The 20,749-nt window shown below is 39.9% G+C and overlaps 1 long non-coding RNA gene across 2 annotated transcripts in view; it reads right to left on the reverse strand.

The window, feature by feature from the left end:
- Positions 1 to 5,681: 5,681 nt before the first annotated feature.
- Positions 5,682 to 20,749, reverse strand: part of LOC147825189 (uncharacterized) — a 69,759-nt gene continuing 54,691 nt past the window's right edge. Inside the window, exon 3 of one of the 2 annotated variants that reach the window (XR_015441392.1) lies at positions 5,682 to 14,518. This is a non-coding gene — a long non-coding RNA (uncharacterized LOC147825189). The other variant, XR_015441393.1, reaches the window with a different exon arrangement.

Consider the following 20,749-nt stretch of genomic DNA (forward strand, 5'->3'; position numbering starts at 1 on the left):
CATGTTATTAGCAAATAATGGCAATTTGACTTCTTCATTTCCTATTTTTGTTCTTTTATTTCTTTCTCTTGTCTAATTGCCATGGCTAAGGTTTCCAAAACTATATCAAACAGGAGTTGTGATAGTGGACAACCTTCTCTTCTTCATGATTTTTGTGTGAAGGATTTCAGTTTTTGACCATTTAGTATGATAACAGCTGTTGGTTTTTCATAGATGGCTTTTATCAGATTGAGCTAGAACCCATTTATTCCAATTTTTGTAGGGTTTTTATCATAAATGCATGTTGAATCTTTTTCAAATGCTTTTTCTGCATCTATTTAGATGACCACATGGTATTTGTACTTGGCTCTATTGATATAGTGTATTACATTGATTGATTTGCATATGTTCAATCATCCCTATATTCCTGGGATAAATCCCACTTGGTCAGGGTGTATGATCTCCTTCAGGATCTTCTGCATTCTATTTGCCAGTATCTTAAGGATTTTTGCATCTATGTTTATCATTGGGATTGGCCTTTATTTCTCTTTTTCGGTTGGTTCTTTCTCTGCTTTGCAGAGCAAGGTGATGCCTGTTTCCAGGCATGAATTTGGGAGTACTGCTTCCCTTTCAATTTCATTGATGATTTTAAATGGTAAAGGTAGAAGTTCCTCTCTAAATGTCTTGTAAAATTCAGCAGTGAAGCCATCAGTACCCAGCCTCTTCTTAGTGATAAGTTTTTAATTACATATTCAATTTAATTTATTGATATTGGGTTGTTTAGAAATTTTAGATCATCTTTGTTCAACTTTGATAATTCATGTGTATATAAGAATCTGTCCATTTCTTCTGTGCTTTCCATGTTATTGGTGTATAGATTCTAGAAGTAGATATTAATGATCCTCTGGCTTTTGGCTGGGTCCATTGAAATTTCATCCTTTTCATTCCTAATTTCATGGATTTGGGTCATTTCTTCCCTTTGTCTGATAAGGTTGGCTGAGGGTTTTCTGATTTTGTTCATTGTTTCAAAGAACCAACTCTTGGCTTCATTGAGTTTTTGTGTCAATCTCTTAGTCTCCATTGCATTGATTTCTCCTCTGATCTTTATAATTTCCTCCCTTGTATGAGGTATGGTTTTGTCCTGCTCTTCTTTTTCTAGAAGCTTGATATTGAGCATCAAGTTATTTAAGTGGGGTTGCCTTGTTTTCCTAATATGGGTATTCACTGCTATGAATTTCCCTCATAAGTCTGCTTTCATTGTGGCCCATAGATTCTGATATGTTGTATTATCATTGCCACTTAATTGAAGGAACTGTCTGATTTCTTCTTTAATTTCATCTGTAATCCATTGGTTATTCAGAATTATGTTTTTCAATTTCCATGTGTCTATGAAATTTTTGTGGTTTCTTTTGCTATTGATCTTCAAATGCATCACCCTATGATTTGGTAATATACAGGGGGTAACTTAGTCCCTTTGTGTTTACCTAAATATGTTTCATGAGTGAGTATGTGGGTTATTTTGGAGAATGACACATGTGCAGCTGAAAAGAATGTGCTTTCTAATTTTGTGCAGTGGAATACTCTGCAAACATATGTTAAGTTCATTTGTTCAAGAGTTTGCTTGAGTTCTTGTATTTCATTGTTTGTTTTTTGTCTAGTTTTTTCTATTTGTGATAGTGTCATATTAAGGTCCCCCACTACTATTGTATTAGTACTTATATGATTTTTCATGTTCATTAGTTTTTTTTAATATAGTAGGGCACACTAGAGTTTGCTGCATAGTTATTTATGATTGTCATTTCTTTTTCTTGTATTGTTCCCATTACAAGGATATAGTGTCCTTCTTTGTCTCTCTTAATCAGTGTGGGTTTGAAATCCACTCAATCTGGAAAGCAGATAGGTACTCCTGCTATTTTTCACATTCCTTTTGTATGGAGTATTGTTTTCCACCCTTTGTCTTTCAGTCTATGAATTTCTTTTTGAATTAAGTGTGTTTCTGGTATGCAGCATATTCTTGGATCTTGCTTCTTGACCCATTCTACCAGTCTATTTCTTTTGATTGGTGAATTGAGTCCATTAACATTGATGGTTATAAGTGATAAATATTGACTTATCATTGTCATGACTTTTTCTTTTTTGTTGGAATCTGACCCTTTACATTTAATTTCTTGTTGCATCTGATGGATTCATTCTGCTGTGCTTCCTGGGGATGTGATCTTCATTGTCTGTTCCTAAGATATTATCTAAAATTTTTGGAGTTCTGGTTTGGTATTCATGAAGTTCCTAAGGTGCTCTTTGTCATGAAATTATCTTATTTATCCATCAATTTTGAAAGAAAGTTTTGCAGGGTACATCAATCTGAGTTGGAGAATTTTGTCCTTTAGGGCTTGAAATATGTCACGCCAAGCTCTTCTTGCCTTGAGTGTTTGCATTGTGAACTCTGCTGTGATTCTGATGTGCCTTCCTTTGTATGTGATTTGTTTCTTTTCTCTAAATTCTTGTATAACTTTGTTCTTCTGTTGAGTTTCTGGAATCTTAACAATTATATGCCTATTTGTAGATTTTTTTTTGATCAAAGCTATTTGGAGTCCTATATGCCTCATTTATTTCATGTCAAATACTTTCCCCCTGCTTGGAAAGTTTTCTGCCATTACTTCTGGGGACAGATTTTTTATGTTACCTGTACACTCTCCTGTTTCTTCATTGACTCTAATCAGTCTTATTTTATTCTTCTTTGCATCATCTAGCAGTTGCTGGATTGATTTCTCATGGTCCCCTACAATTTTAAAACAATTTTATTTTCCTGGTCACTAATTGCCATCTTATATTCTATATCTGAAATTCTGTCCTCATATTGGCTCATTCTGCTGGATAAGCTTTCAATGGATTTTTTAATCTCCTGGAAATCTGTTTGTATCTTTTTTATGGATTCCATTTGTTTCTTATGTTGGGATTCCATCATATTCCTCAGCTCCTCTATTTTTTTATCTGTGTCTTCTCTAGATTTATTAATCATGTCTTGCACTATGGGCACAATCTCTGCTGTTATCAGGAAATTATTTCTGGTTTCATTTTTTCCAGATTCTCTTTCATTGCTAGTTCATTGAGTCCAGGTGGTTGAGTATCAGAGTGTTCCATCCCCTTTCTCTTTGGGGTTGCTGTAGGTGATCTGGAAGTCTAGTTCTGAGGCTTGTGTATATGTCTTCTCATTTTGATGTGGGGTGTTGTGTTGCTCCTTGCACACTCACTGTTGGGAGCAATGCTACGTAATTCTAGGGAAAAATCATTTGAGTAGGCCTAGTTCTCCTGCCTACAGGCCAGCTATGACATTTCAGACATAATTGCATTTTGGTCTTGGGTTGCAACTGAGACCTCAGTGATCCTGCAATGCTGTAATGCTCCAGGACCAGACCACACCAGTGGGAGATGCCAGGGAGGAACCAAATCTTCATCTGCATAGTTCCTCATTGTTCTTAGATTTCCACTGCCCCCCAGTCTTTTATTACACCTTGTTTATCCCAATGTGAAGTACTGAACTCTGCATTTCACTTGTTACATTTGTTTCCCTATGTACTGAATAAAAGGTGCTACAAGCTAGGGGGTTTTTGTCTTTGCTGCCCAGAACAGCACTGATCAGACCCAAAGCTCAGCTTCTTCTCAGTCTCATTTGTCTACCTTTCCTGTAATTCACCATGTGCTGCCATGATGCGCAGGAGACTAGGACTTACTGCAGAGGTTCTGGTAATGTCCCCTTCCCCTGTTCCCTACATTTGATGCCCAACATGGATGTGAATCAGATCCACAAGTGAACTCGCCTATGAGACAAACTTGGAGTAAAAGAGACAACATATGGATCTCCCAGGATGATTTCCGGACTCAGACGAGGGACACTGGTGGTAAGAGTGTCCAGCTGGGGGTAATTTTCTATCTTTGCTGAGTTATAACTATGGGTCAGTCTCTGTCAACAGAGCAGTGTAACTTTGCCAAATTACTTAAGTTGCTTTTAAAGCAAGCTATGTACCCAGTACCTAAGGATGCTGTGATAGATTTGTTAAAAGACATACAAATGTACACCCTATCTTTTCCCCAGGAAGGGACAACTAACTTAATAGCATCGGAATGTGTAGGTACCATTCTCCATGATGCCCAGGGAAGGGGTTATCATCTCTCCCCCTGAACGCTCCCCACTTGGGCCTTAGTCCATTGTGCTCTCAAATTCTCTCAGTCAGTCCAGGAAACCTTGGCTACCCCTCCCCCCACACGCCCTTCTGTCCAGGCTTCCTGTTGTTTGGCTTTTTCTCCAGTTTGCTTTCAACTCACTGTGGCTTCTGCTCCACCACCACAGCATGCTGAGAAAGACCCTAATTCTCTAGCCCCCCAGCCATCTCACAAAGGTCTAGCTGCCCCTCTTGTGAAGCCCTCTTCTGGGGCCACTCCCTATCGCCATACCCTGCAAAAGGCTGTGACATCAAGCAAGGCAGTGGGAGATCCTTTGTGCTTTCCTGTCTCAGTTTGCCTGATCCTGATGACCCGGAGGTGGACATTTATGTTCATGCCTCATTTGATTTTAACGTCCTAAAGGACCTTAGGCAGAGTGTGCTAACTAATGGTGTCCAAAGCCCCTATACAGTGGGTTTGTTGGACAATGTACTTCAGACTTATTCTCTGGTTCCTCATGATATTTTTCACCTTGCAAAAACATTCCTATCCCCAGCTCTGTATCTCCACTTTGAGGTGGAACTGCATTCTTTAATCAGGGAACAGGCTCATAAAAATGCTCACGGAGATGCTCAGTCAAGAGAAGTTACTATTGACGTGTTATCAGGCACAGGTGACTTTTCAGATTTAATCAGGCAGGCCTGTTGCCCAGCATTACTCTTTCACAAGCTAGAGGACCTCCTGCAGAGGGCTTGGGCCTCTGTGCCAGTTGAGGGTACACCAATGAAATCTTTTACTCAAATCATGCAAGGGCCAGTGGAAACTTACATAGAATTTGTAGCAAGATTACAACAAACTGTTAGGAGACAGATTTCTAATTCCCAGGCAGCAGAAATCCTGATTTTACAGCTAGCCTATGAAAATGCTAATATGGATTGCAAAACAGGCAATAAATCCTGTTTGCTCCTCTAAGGATCTTGGAGCATATATTAAGGCAGGCCAGAATATTGGGTCTCCTTTATACAATTCGGATCTGATGGCTTAAGCCATCTCCCAACATTTACACGGTACACACAGCAATTTAAAATGTTTTAATTGTGGAAAAACGGGGCATCTCAGAAAAAACTGCAAAATGAAAGTGGCTTTATAAGCTGACCCAGAGCCACTGAATCAGGCATCCAGAGAAAATAAGTTACCTCCTGGCCTTTGCCCTTGATGCCAAAAAGGCATTCACTGGGCTAAAGATTGCTGCTCCAAATATGATAGGGATGGTGCACTGCTGCCAGGAAATGGAAATCAAGCTCTTCCCTGGGCTCAGGAAACAATAGGGGATCAGGGCCGGGGGGCTCCAGTCCCTCTGAATCAGTGGTACCCAGTTCAGACCAGTGCACAAGTACAAAATCAGACAGCATGGGTGTCTGGAGGGACATTTCTTCCCTCATCAGGGGAACACAGGGGAGCTCAGGAATAGATCTTCCTGCTGCTCAGAGAGTTCACCTATTGGGAGGCGAGACTCCAGTATCTGTTCCCACAGGAATTCATGGACCCCCCCCCACCCCACCCCCCGGAACCATTGGTTTGATACTTGGAAAATTCTCTCCAACTTTGAAAGCCGTTACTGTTATTCCAGCTATTGTTGATTCTCATTGTACCTCTGAATTATGTGTTCCTCTTAGCTCCACAGGGCTTTGGGTAATAGAACAAGGAGATTATATTGCACAATTGTTGCTCTTGCCTAAACCACAATTAAATAATGTTAGCCTTAAAAATTCCTGAGAGGATCCTCAGCCAGAAATTCCTCAAGAAGAGATTTATTTCACCCAAGAGATTTCCAAAAACCAGCCCATATGCAAAATTAAATTGAATGGCAAATTCTTTACAGGATTGATAGACACAGGAGCGGATGTCTCCATGATTGGCACATGTTTTTGGCCATCATCTTGGGGGAAAAAAACCAACAAAAACATCTCTGTTAGGCCTTGGCACCCCCCTGACAAGTTTTGCAAAGCTCCATTCCTCTGCCTTATGAAGGGCCTGATGGTCAATTGGGACATGTTTGTCCTTACATAGCTCCCATACCTGTAAATTTATGGGGCAGAGATTTGTTGGAAGAATGGAGAGTCGTAGTGACTACTTTACCCCCTGCAACTTCACTGGACCAGCAGATGATGTCTCAAATGGGATATGAACCAGAAAAAGGATTAGGCAAGCAACTTCAGAGAACAACACAGCCTATAGAACAGAAACAAAAAAATAATCACTTTGGAATTGGATATGATCAAAATTTTTAGTTGGGGCTATTGAAGAATTTTCTCTGCCCAATGCAGCCTTGCCTTTACAATGGAAATCCAATGATCTCATTTGGTTTAATCAATGGCCCCTACCACAGGAGAAACTAACCATTCTACAACAACTCATATTAGAACAAGTTAACAAAGGGCATTTAAAACCATCTGTGAGGCCTTGGAACACACCTATCTTTGTTATTCCTAAAAGGTCAGGCAAATGGCCTTTGCTTCAGGACTTACATGCAGTTAATGCAAGCCTCATTCCAATGGGGGCACTGCAAACTGGCTTACCAAACCCAGTGGCAATCCCCCAGAAGTGGCCACTTTTAATTATAGATTTAAAAATCTGCTTTTTTAGCATTCCTTTGTGGCCACGTGACCGACCTTGATTTGCCTTTTCGATACATAGTACGAATTTTAAAGAACCAATGAAGCACTTTCAGTGGACTGTGTTGCCTCAAGAAATGGCTAACAGTCCCACATTGTGTCAGCTTTTTGTAGCACAGGCTCTTCAAGCTACTCGCAAATTATTCCCTACTGTATATTTAACACATTATATGGATGACATACTAATCTCTGCAAATACACAACAGCTACTTTTACAGGCCTTTGCTGTTGCAAAGAAGGATTTAGTGTGTTTTGGATTGTGCATAGCACCTGAAAAGGTTCAACTATCTGAGCCTTATGTTTACCTGGGTACCTTGTTAGCAGAATGATCGGTTAAGCCACAAAAGATACAATTTAGGACAGAAAAATTAAAAACGTTAAATGATTTTCAAAAATTATTAGGTAATATTAATTGGATTAGGCCTAAGATAGGGATAGCAACTTCTCAATTGCAGAATTTGTACAAAATATTGCAGGGATATTTTGATCTTAATTCCCCTCGAAAGTTAACTCCAGAGGCACAAAAGGAATTACAATTAATAGAACAAAGCATGCATAACTGTCAGGTTTTTTGTATCAACTCTAATTATCCAGTTTATTTGTTTGTGCTTAACACCCCCCACTCACCTACAGGCTTAATAGGGCAATGGTATGAGGAATGGGTCTTTTCCATGGAATGGTTGTTTTTATCTAACCAGTTAGTGAAATCTCTACAATTATATCTAGAGCAAATTGTAAAACTAGTTTCCTTGGGATGTAGTCATACCCGACAATTATTTGGTGCTGACCCTCATTTCATCATTATCCCAATTGATAAGGATCAAATGCAGATGCTGCTACAGACTGCTTTATATTGGCAAGTAGCCTTTGCAGATTTCACTGGACACATAGATAATCATTACCCTAGTGATCCTCTGTTTTAGCTTTTTTCATGACATGAGTTTATTCTCCCCAAGATTGGTCAATTTCAGCCATTGCAAGGTGCCTCAAACTATTTCACCGATGTCTCCTCTAAGGGCCAAGCAGCAATTTGGAGCTCTTCCTTTAGTTATGTGTTGCCTACACCTGGTCTCTCTGCTCAACGGTCAGAGTTGCTAGCCATTTTATTTGTGATCGAAAACTTTCCCTCCTAACCTCTCAATATTTTACGTGATTCCTTCTATGCAGTTTGTTTGACTCAAAGATTGGAAGGAGCTATGGTCCACTCTACCTTAGAACCCAAATTATTAAACTTGTTTTTAAGATTACAAAAGGCCATATGTCAAAGAACTGCTCCCTTTTATACTGGACATATTTGATCACATACAAACCTTCCTGGGCCACTTTCCTATGGCAATGCACAAGCAGATCAGCTTATAGGATTCCTTGCTGCTTTTGATCAGGCTAAGGAATCACATAGTTATTTCCATCAGAACTCCAAGGCACTACAACATGATTTTAAGCTATCTCAAGCTCAGGCACAACAGATAGTTATGGCTTGTCCTAGTTGCCAGCAGATTCGACAACCCATTCCCCCTGAGGGAACTAACCCTCGAGGCCTAGCCGCCAATATGATTTGGCAGATGGATGTGACACATGTCCCCTCTTTTGGAAAGTCTCGATTTGTACATGTCTCTATAGATACATTTTTCACATATGTTACATGCCATGTGTCACTCTGGTGAGAAAGGTCATCATGTTCAACAACACTGCTTGTCTACCTTTGCTGCTATGGGAGTGCCCAAAAATATTAAAACTGACAATGGTCCATCATATGTTAATGAATTTATCCAAAAATTCTTTCTTATTTGGCATGTTAAGCATAGTACTGGTATAATCCACAAGGACAAGCCATAGTAGAAAGGGCCCATGCCACCCTCAAACATCAATTGCTTAACAATCACAAGGAAATAAGCTGCCTCCACAAGCTCATTTAGATATAGCTGTTTTTGTACTCAATTTTTTGAATCCTGTAGCAGGTTCCACACAACCACCTGCTATGCTCCATTGACAAACAGATGGCATGATTAAGACTCAGAAACCACAAGTCCTTTGGAAAGATGTCCAAACAGGTAAGTGGAATGGCCCCACTGCCTTAATAACTTGGGGAGAGGTTTTGCCTGTGTCCTGACAGATAATGATGTAACCTTGTGGCTGCCCTCCTGGAACATGAGACTGTGGATCACGCTGGTGGAACCGCCAACATCTCAGAGAATGGATGATAGCACCCTGGCTGAGAGCAATGAGCCAGCTGGACCTGAAGGACCCACCTCTCCAGCGACGACCAACAAATCCAGGGCAGGGTCCAGGACTGAGATGATGCCCCCAGAGGAATAATAATTATAGATTTATGGTAAAAAATTTATAAAGGGGGGGACAACTTGAAAATGTTCTTTTTATATTTACAGGTATAAAAGCTCTTTCATTCCTTCTGATTCTAATTTCAAGAGATCTCTGTTAATTGAATACTAAAGTTTTTGACCAGTCATATCCAATTATAAATCTAATAATCATAAAAAGGATATTATAATTCAACTTGGCCAAATATATTTGAGTGCACTCTAATTTTATAAATTGCTTTATATGTTTGTCTGTTGTCTGTGTCTGTTTGTACAGTTGAGCTCAATTCTTTTTTCTCTTTTCCTTTTCACTTTTTTGAAAAAAAAAACTTTTTTCTTAAAAGATATTCACCTATTATTAAATTGGCTTACAGATAAATGTTATTAAATTAAAGGCATGCCTCCTTCCCAGGTTTCTAAATGATCAAAGTGCCACCGAGATTTATTTTATAAAAGTAATGTGTATTGTCACCTATATGCAATAATGAAATTGCAATAAGCAGTTGTAAAATAATAAGATATATATATTCTTATTATTTATTTGTCAAAGTAAATAGACACTGTGGGTACTTTCTTTGGTAAATAAAAAATTGGCCACCCAGAAAATAATTATTCTGGTCTTAATTCACTAAAGAGACCCCCTAGTAATTTTCATAATCTTATGGGAGACACACCGCAACAAATATTGTCTCAATATGTTATTATAAATAGATTACAATGGTTATCATTGAAGTTTAAATTCTAAATATGTTATAAATTGACTACATTGGTTATCATTGAAGTTTGTGATATGTCTATGTTGTACCCAGTGAGAGAGAACCAACCAGAGACTGATATTAAATCCACACAGGAGTTTATTACCAGCCGGGACCCAAGCCAAGCATGGGACTCAAGTTTCAACTGGGGGAAGATTAATATATTTTATACACCTTTGAGGCTAGCAGTTTCTAGGCTCCCCTATGGAATAGAACTAGTAAAGCAAGCAACAGGTACAGAAGCTGAATGTCCTGCTGTTAGAACATGTGTAAAACAATAGTTGATTAATTGTTGATTCTAAGAGACTCTAAGGGGAGGGGGTTTCTAAGCTTCCTCCTTTTGAGTTCATCTAAAGGGCAGGCAGGTGGGTTGTTCAGCAGCAATATGGAGTCTGTCTTGCTAACTAGGGTTCTTCATTCCCCACTGGTTCTTTTAACTTAATCAAATCTTTGATTCCTCTATTTACTCTTTGAATTTTTTTAAACATCCTTTAAAATCTCATAATTTTGTCTCAACACCATCAGTTTAACTGTATCAACCCTCTGTCTAACATATTTAGAGCAGTTGTAATGTAAGATCTTATGAGCAAAAACAGAAGTAAGATAACTAAGGGGCCTGCTACAGCAGAAAGTAGGGTAGTTAACCATGGGGACCAGTAAAATAGATTTTGAAACCAATTTCGATCTTTTTGTTGAGCATATTTAGTCTTTAAATTTTCCCTGACCATAGCTAAGGTATCTCTAATGACACCAGACTGATTAGCATAGAAGCAACAGGGTTTTTTTTTCCTAGGGATACACATAACCCTCCTTGTTTTATGAACAGGAGGTCAAGTCCCCTTTGATTTTGCAGGACCATCTTAGCTAGGGAATCAGCCTGGTTTTTTAATCTGGAGATCGAGTCTTTCAGGTGACCCAAATCTCTGGCTACTTGGCGGCTTAGGACTTTTAAAATTTGTGTCCTGAAGGATCAGGGAGGAAGTTCCAATAGCCACTGACCCAGCTATTCCTAATCCCACCAGAATGGGCACTAAAACAGGGGCAGCCCATTTACTCCTTTAGTGTTCAGTGGTTAATCCCAGATGTTCATGGCTCCCTTTTTTATTATAATACAAGACTTGTGGAACAACATACATGGTGACACAAAATAAAGTTGCAGATTGGGTAGCCAAGACTGATTTGGGAATGTATTTAGTCAAGTCCTTGGTGCAAGCAAACCAAGCATATCAGGACCAGGTCTCCTGGCTTGAAACCATGGGGCTGGAATGTCGCGAAGGTTTTGTTCTTGAGCCTGTTGTTTTGTAGCCTGGATCTCACTCTGAAGAATCTGTAAGGCTTGAAGAGACTGAAGTAAAGAGACACAAGAACTCTCTGTTATCTGTTCAAGGTTTAACTTAGGGAGGAGTGGCGGCAGCCTCCCATACAGGATTTCAAAAGGGGTAAACTTGTCACATATGGGGTACATCTAACTCTTAACAAGGCTAGAGGAAGCAGATCAGGCCACCTACCCCCAGTTTCTAGAATATATTTAGTCAGGGTTTCTTTCAGGGTTCTAGCTATCCTTTTTACTTGCCCTGAACTTTGTGGGCAATAGACACAGTGTAACTTCCAATTGATATGTAGTGCCCTTGCCAACAATTTGGATATCTGTGCCATGAAGTCAGGCCCACTGTCGGACCCCAGGTAACGAGGGATGCCAAATCAGGGAACTATCTCCTGGAGCAAAACCTTAATTACTGTGTTGGCTGATTGTAAGTATTTGAACCTACTGCTGGATTTTATTTCAGTGAAATCAAGTTCCCAATGTTCCCTTGGCTCTCTTCCCCATAGCTGATTACCTTTGTTCCTTGGTCTTGTCTTGGAGTTTAACTGTGTATACACCTGACACCTGGAACTGATGTCCTGGACCATAGAGGTCAGTCCTGGGATTGAAAACTTAGAGCTCATTTGTCTTTTTAACTTTGATTCTCCCAGGTGAGTTAAGTGATGTAACTGATGAACAAGTTACCCCAGGACTTGGGGGAGACAAATTCATTCATTTGTCTCTTTCCACCAGCCTGAGTCCAGTTTTGTACCCCCTCACTTTTGGATTTTTTTTTTCTGGGGTATATGTGGGTCTTTTTGGCAGGTAGCCAAAGGGTTGGGTGGGCAAAGTGTCTATTGACCCCACTGGTTCTCTGGCCACTCATTGGGCCACATCATCTGCCTCTCAGTTACCTTGGGCCTCAAAGCTGTCTCTTTTTTGGTGGCTTTTGTAATGAATAATGGCCAACACCCTGGGTTTCCAAATTGCCCCTAATACGGCCCCAAAATTTTTTTATATAGTTTTTCCTTCTGATGTCAATAGCCCTCTCTGTCTGTAGATGTCACCATGCACATGGGCAGTGGTGAATGCATACCAGCTGTCAGTGTAGATGTTTACAGCCTTGTCTCAACATAACAGGGCTTGAGTTAAGGCTGTTAGCCCAGCCCTCTGCGTTGAAGTCTTTTGGCTTAATGCCTGTGTCCAGTGTACCTGTTTTTCTGGACTGACTACGACCTCCCCTGCACACCTGACTCAGTCTTCCATGAAGCTGTTTCCTTTGGTGAAGAAGGTCTCATCTAGGCTTTGCAGGGGAACATCAGTCAGATCTGAGCTGTTGGTGGTAGAAGTTGTCAGCGTGTCCAGACAGTCATGAAGCGGCATGTGTATGAGTCAGAGTCCAGGAGTAAGGTGGCTGGATTGAGGGTCATTTCTCAGGCGAATTTGAAGCATGGAATATCCAGCAACAGGTGCTGGTACTGAGTCAGGTGAGGATTGGAGAGCCATCAATCTGGGGCTCCTCTCAGCAATGTTTCCACTGCATGGGGTGCAGTGATGACCAGGTCCTGCCTCAGGCTGAGTTTATCTGCCTCTTTGACCAGGAGGGCAGTGGCTGCAACTGCCCTCAAACAGGTAGGCCATCCACTTGCCACAGGATCAAGTTTTTTAGACAAATAGGCCACAGGTCTGTTCCAAGGCCCTAATGTCTGAGCTAGCACTCCTTTGGCTATGCCTCCTCGTTCAGCCACAAACAACCAAAAGGGCTTGGTGACATCAGGTAGGGCCAAGGCTGGTGCTGACATTAAGGCTTTCTTTAAAGCCAAAAAGGCAGCTTTCTCTTTTTCTGTCTGGAGGGACTGTCTCTTGTGTCTGGAGTGCAATAGTGACTTTCCCCAGTTTCTTGGCTATGACTTCCTTGGGGGGCATCATGGTTATCATAAACTTTTTGGGCTATGCTCAGGAGTTCAGTTCTATTCTTTCCCTCAAATCCCTCCAATTTCTGTAATTTTTTTAATGCCTGGTGCTGACTGGGAAACAAAGGCCAGATTTAAAGCTGCTGCATTTTTGGGAGCCTCTAGGTCAATAGGAGTGAAAACTCTATAGGCTTCCAAGAGTCTCTCCAAAAATCCAGCCAGAGACTCTGTTTTTCCCTGGCGAACCTCACTTATCTTACTCAAATTAGTGGGCTTTCTGGCCTCTGCCCAGGGTCCCCCTAATAAGTGCTGGCGGTCGGTCCCCAGCCTCTTCTTACCATCATCATCATTGGGGTCCCATTCAGGGTGTCTTGACAGAACTACTGTTTCAGCCTTGGCTGAATGCCCTGGAGTTCTGGGAATGATGCTGGGGTTTGGCCCCAGGGCCTCTTTGACTGTCTGTTGATAAATGTGGTCCTGTTCCTCAGTGGTGAACAGGATCTGTAAAAGCTGCTGGCAATCATCCCACGTTGGCTGATGGGTATGAAAAACAGACTCAAGAAGAGATTAATGCCTCAGGTTTTTCAGAGAAGGAGGGATTTTGATGTTTCCAATTGTAAAGATCACTAGTTGTAAAAGGGACATAAATCAATCCTCCCCTGGGCTCTGTCTGTTTTAAAGGAAAAAGGGAGGAGGAAGACAGGGCTGATGGACCATAGTCCTGTCCTGATTGAGTTCCAAAGGTTGATCAGGACCTGCGGGGCTCTGACTCCTGTGACCACATTCCAAGCCTTGTGAGCAATGTGCACAGAATAAATTCCCACCAGGGACCAACTGACTCTGAAACTTGGCCATTATGATTGACACAGAGTTCGCAATTTGCCTTTAGAAAATTTCATGCCATATTCATCTTCTCTGTGGAATAAATTTTTTGAAGTTATTCAAAACACAATCAGGTGGAGTTCCTTCCATGGACTGTGAGAAACCCATAATTTCAGCCTGTGAAAATGCAAAAGCCACACAAAGCAAGCAGACAGACAACAATAAACAGCCAGCAACAGACTTTGGTCACATAAACCTCTGGGGCTGAATGGGTTCAGAACCCACCCAGGGAGTCACTCTTCTGAGGACTCCAACCCAGTTGAGCCTGCTCACTGTCACGAAGAGACTCTAGATAGGGGGAACCTGCACCACGTCTGGCTTCCTCCTACCTACCCACAGTGCACTAAGAATCATTTGATTCTTACCTCTAGAGGCTTTCCCAATAAACTCCTGTGGGTTGGTTGATCTGATTGGCAATAGGGCCCGACTGGGACTGGCCTAGCCGGAGCCCTGGAATACCATCAGGGTGGCTTCTCCTTCCACAGACCAGTGTCCAGTGGGGCCAAACACTGCCAATGTCTGATCCTGTTCTCTCCTAAAAAGAAACAAAGGCTCCAAGATAATAAGCTCCAGAGCAGCTAGCTATCTCACTGGGGCCTCCAAGTATGTTGTACCCAGCAAGAGAGAACCAACCAGAGACCGATATTAAATCCACACAAGAGTTTTTTACCAGCTGAGACCCAAGCTGAGCATTGGATTCAAGCTTCAACTGGGGGAAGATTAACATATTTTATACACCTTTGAGGCTAGAAGTTTCTAAGCCCCCCTATGGAATAGAACTAGTAAAGCAAGCAACAGGTACAGAACTGGAACATCCTGCTGTTAGAACATGTGTAAAACAATAGTTGATTAATTGTTGTTTCTAAAAGACTCTAAGGGGAGGAGGTTTCTAAGCTTCCTCCTTTTGAGTTCATCTAAAGGGCAGGCAGGTGGGTCGTTCAGCAGCAATATAGAGTCTGTCTTGCTAACTAGCATCCTTCAGTCTACATTGGTCATCTTCAAAAGATTAATTTCTGTGGTATAAACAAAAGAGTGTTATTAGAAAGATGCTTTTGGTACCATACTACATTGAAGAACATAGTGTTTTATATAACTGTAATATTACTGCTCCTTTTCTGGTGTACGAAATGTATTTATGCCCTCTAATTGTGTGGGTCTTCTAACATTGTTTATGGTAATAATCTTTTGATTCAGATATTTGCCCTTCTCTTATGCTCCAGCCACCTATGATAATAGGCACACTTGTAGGCTGATACATTTTCCTTAGATGACATCCTATAAAAAGATAGCTACTCAGGGATTCAACCACAAGAACAAACATGATTGGCAATAATAACAGTTTTTAAACTATATTTTTATTCCAAAATGCTTAATATCCAGTTAAAATTATAATAATTGAGTTCACTACTCCTCTTACAACACTAATGTTATTGTTCTTCTCTTCTGGGTGTTCAATAACCAAAGTTTGGAGACCAGAACTAAAAAGGTATCTGGGCTAAGATGACCCCCAATATTTTGGCCCTGACCCTCCAAGTTCAACTACAACAAAAAGATCCAGGACATGAGGGGACTTTCTCCAAGATCCTACATCTTTGGTGAGTCACCCAACCTCCTGAGCAGGGAGGTTGTTGAACACCGAAATGGTAAGATCCAACAAAAAGTGTGCCAAAGGAATGTCACCTGGAGGAAAATATCTCTCATGCTTTTGCAGAAAATATGGTCAAGCAAGGCCGTGACATATCCTGATGGCTGACACTGACAGAGGAGTTAAGAGGCTCTATGCATGGTTCCAAGACAGTGCCTGTGGAGACTTAATTGACCTTGTTAGATAGCAAGAGATTGACTTTATTTAATATAGGTCTCACTGTAACTTGGTCTGGAAGATCCAGTAGAAAAGTATAACTATACAAGACAATAGCTATTTGAGTTCAACAAAAGTTTTAAGTTTTTTAGCCAACATTGTTTAAAAATATAAATAAGTAAATTTATTATTTGATTTTTCATCCTTTTACCACCCTAATTAATAGAAATTATGCTTATTATAGACAGATAAGCCAGTCAAACACACTATAGATACTCACAATATATAGGGTCAAGCTATTGTTGGGTGTGCTCACTTTTCCTAAAAACACCTTCACATAAAACAAAAAGAAAGGGAGATGTGTTGGGATCAATGCTACACAATTCTAGGGAAAAATCATTTGAATAAGCCTAGTTCTCCTGCCTACAGTCCAGCTATGACATTGCAGACATAATTGCATTTTGGTCTTGGGTCACAACTGAGACCTCAGTGGTCCCACAATGCTGGATGCTATAATGCTCCAGGACAGGACCACAACTGAGGGAGATGCCAGGGAGGAACCAAATCTTCATCTGCATATTTCCTCACTGTTTTTAGATTTCCACTGTCCCCTAGTCTTTTGTTACACCTTGTTTATCCCAATGTGAAGTACTGAACTCTTCATTTCACTTGTTACATTTGTTTCCCCATGTACTGAATAAAAGGTGCCACAAGCTAGGGGGTTTTTGTCTTTGCTGCCCAGAGCAGCACTGATCAGACCCAAAGCTCAGCTTCTTCTCAGTCTCATTTGTCTACCTTTCCTGTAATTCACCTTGTGCTGCCATGGCACACAAGAGACTAGGACTTACTGCAGAGGTTCTGGTAATGTCCCCTTCCCCTGTTCCCTACAACTCATGGCTTACCTTCTCTTTGCTGGGCATGGGGCTAGGTTGGGCTGGAAGCCTCCTACTCTGTAGTGGGAGCTGTGGCACATTGATCCAGAAGCCTCCTGTGTGCTGGTAGCTGTCAGACATTCTTTTTTTTAAAAGAGTAAAAAAAATTTATGAAGGAAAAGAAAGCTTCTAAGAGAGACAGAAAGGGAACTGGAACATGCCTTGCCCAGTAAGTCATGCTTTTAGCTAGCAGAATGAGGTCTTTAGTATCTTTTGCATTTGCAGGTGAGCTTGGATGAATGTAAAATAAGAGGCCTTTGTCTTTTATGAGAACATGATGAAGCAAAAAGTAAAATTATTTGTCAATCTGACAGATATAAAAGGAATATTTACATTATGTGGTCATACAGTAAGCATTTGCCTGTTACCGATAAGGATCATTCCAGGAGATCACACAGTTCCACAATGAAGCAGTCAGGGTTTAATTTTGCAATTTCATATCAAATTTCCCTTCTTTTTATTTTACAATAAAAGTCATTAGGCACCTCCCTAATGTCTTCATGAATGAAGACAAGTAGATTGAAGAATTACAGATATTTCATGCAAAAGTATTTAGTAGCATTGAGGGAACTGTTTTCTCATGAGTAGACCAGTTTCCTTACCAGAACAAACCTACTTTTTCTTTTCTTTTCTTTTAAATTTTATTTTATTGGTACATTTTATGTATACAATATAATGACATTCATCAGTGCAAATTTGCATTTTTACATAATATCTCTTTGTTCTTATTTTCCCCCTTCCCCTGACGTCCCTTTAACCCCTCCATTCCTCCCTATTTGCAAAGACTTTGTTTCCATTTTTTCATTTTCTTATATTAATTCCATTCCCTTCTTTCCTTTCCCCTATCCCTCCAAATCCCCTTTCCTCTTTGCCCCTTTTCTTTCTATTTCACATTATCTATTATACCTTTTCATTCTTATTTACACTTTCAGTTTATCATAATAGAGGTACTATTTGATATTTGCACGTGTTCTATTTATTTCTTTTACGTGTATCACCTCAATGTCCATCCATTTAGCTTAAATGTCTGTAATTTCTCATTTTTTATGGCTGAGTAGTACTCCATTTTATTAAAAATAACCCCACATTTTCTTCATCCAGTCTCCAGTTGAAGGGAATTTGGGCTGCTTCCAAGTTTTAGCTATTACAAATTGTGCTGCTATTAATATTGGTGCACATATATCACTGAGGTATCATACTTTTAATTCTTTTGGGAAGATACCCAGGAGGGGAATAGCTGGGTCAAATGGGACTTCCAGTCCTAGTTTTTCGAGGTATCTCCATACTGATTTCCACAGTGCTTGCACCAGTCCACCCTCTCAGCACCAATGAAGGAAGGTTCCTGTTTCCCCACAGCCCCACCAGTATTTGTTATTTATTTCATGATAGCAGCCATTCTTCCTTGAAAGAGGTGGAATTTCAGTGTTGTTTTCATCTGAATCTCTCGAATGACAAGTGATGTTGAACATTTTTTCATATGTTTATTTGCTATTTTTACTTCTTTGTCTGAGAAATGTCTGTTCATTTCAGATGCCCATTTTTGTATTGGGTTTTTAAATTTGGGAAGTCTGATTTTTAAAAAATTATTTATATATTCTAGATAGTAGACATTAACAGAGACATGGCAGGGGGTATCACAACCCCCAACTTGAAACTATACTACAATGCTACTGTGATAAAAACAGCATGGTACTGGCAAAGAAACAGACATGAGCACCAGTGGAATAGATTAGAAAATGCCAAAACAACTCCAGAAACACTCAGCCATCTCAACTTTGATAAAGAAGCCGAAGACCCTCACTGGAGGAAAGATAGTGTCATTAATAAATGGTACTGGAAAAATTGGGTTTCAACTTGTCAAAGATTAAAAGTAGACCTATATATCTCACCATGCACTAAACTAAAATCAAAATGTATTAAAGATCTAAATATTAAAATAGAAACACTGAATCAGCTGGAACAGAGATTAGGTAGAACTCTTGAAAACTTTGGTGTAGATGTTGATTTTATGAACAAAAACTCAGTTACCCATGAACTAACACAAACAATAAACAAGTGGGATGTCTTCTTATTAAAAAGCTTCTGCATAGCAAGAGAAACCACCAGCAGTGTGAAGAGACAACCCACAATTTGGGAAAAAATCTTCACCTACTGTACCACTTTTTTCTTTTCTGTCTAATTTATGCCTTTACTCTTGTGAAACATAAACACTTACTAAATAATTGCCCATCCAGATTAGTACCACAGGGCTTGTGCCCCAGATGGCATTATGTCTAAACTTTTGTGAAATTTTGCAAGGACTAATGAAATCACATTGACCTTCACCATTGTAATGTTTTTGATTACTAATGCCAGAGAAAATTCTACAATGCCATATTCTCCAGCTCTAAATAATGTCTTTCATCTCCCATGAGGAAAAATTTTCTCTTCAATAAAAAGCAATACCACAAAAAACACTATCACACTGATTGGTACAAAATCTGAGGGAATTATAGTATTATTAGATATTAATACACTAATGGTATTTTTTTATTTGGCTTACTCCTTTTCTTTATAAGCAATTGTGTAATATGATCTACATGCCTTCTCATGTGTATTTGTGTAAATGTGTGCACATTTGTGTGTGTCAGGAAAAAAATGTGAACATTATGGAGTAATTTGGGGAGAAAATGTAACAAATATATATATCCTAAATATTAGTTTATAATTTAATTGCTAATGCAAGAGTTTTCAATTAGGTAATATAGTCAGTCTTGAGTTGTATTTTAATTGCTCCTATTTCACTGTCTCTCATTTTTTTCAAGCAAGTTATTTGGAGAAATACATAAGTTTTTCATCTATAATATTTCATACTACACATTGTAAGCACTGAAAAAAAGTTACTTATGGATGGGTTGATTTTATATGTAAATTTTCTAAACTCCACAGTACTTTATTCATCATTTTATAATTTGTGAGTCTCCCAAAATTTCTTAGGATATCACCTAAAAGCAAAGCATAAAAACTACAGACATTCACAAGGGGAGTATTGTGATTTGGATATTCTTTGATATAGTCCTAAGAATCCTATTTATGTCCAAATCAATACACAGTTATCTTGAAACTAAACATGGTTCCATTGAGTTGAAAATATGTGTATTTGCTTGACTTTATTTCTGGCTTCTTTACATGATACATTTTTGTCCATAAAATTCATAGATAGTAGAACATGCTGGTATAACTGGCTATGGGGGACACTCATGATTTCACTATGTTCCACAAAGAGCTCTTTCTTGCAGCACAGTGGGAGAATCTCTCAGGTCTTTCTCCATGGCAGAGCTGCTCAAAATGTTGAGTGCCTCATTCACATTCTAAACTGTCCTTCGAAGAAAAACAGTGTCCTCGGGAAAACTTGTGTGTCAGGAAAGCTTGACAACTCTTCTGATTTGTGGTTCATTCTCTGCACCAATTTTTAAAATTCATGTCTCTATAGAAAAGAATATTTCCATATTTCTTAATATTATCACTCCAAATGGAGAAGAGTACAGGAGACAAAAGTTTCCTGAGTGACTTGTGAATATCATAAACTTGGCCAGAGAAGTAGCACCCTGCCCCCATGGGAAAAGCAGACCTTCATGGGAAGAGAAGGTTAATATTCCCACGTAAGCATGTAGGCCTATGTGTGCCACATGAATGCTGCCCCCTGTTGCAAGTGGGCAAACACCCAACAACTCCAAGCTGGCTCTGTATTTTGCTACCCTGTGTCATAGGGTAGCAGAAGTGAAGAATAACCACATGACCTAATCCTGGATGAGGACAATGCTCATGAAAACAAGGAAGCAACCAGATCTCACAGCTGTGGACAATGGGCAGCCTATACCAAAGCCAGGCTGGAGCCTAACTCCAGCAGAGGCGATAGGGCTGATCAAGTTCCCCATTTGCTAACCGGAATAATGAGTCACCATGGCTAGGATGGCAAACACAGTGTAGAGAGAATAAGTAGAGCAACCTTGGATGCACAGAGGTCACATTAAAAACCAACGGGACTTAAAAC

Source organism: Heterocephalus glaber, unplaced genomic scaffold (assembly GCF_053883595.1).
Source record: "Heterocephalus glaber isolate CG9 unplaced genomic scaffold, H.glaber_assembly_v1.0 deba00001509, whole genome shotgun sequence".
NCBI classification, from domain to species: Eukaryota; Metazoa; Chordata; class Mammalia; order Rodentia; family Bathyergidae; genus Heterocephalus; species Heterocephalus glaber.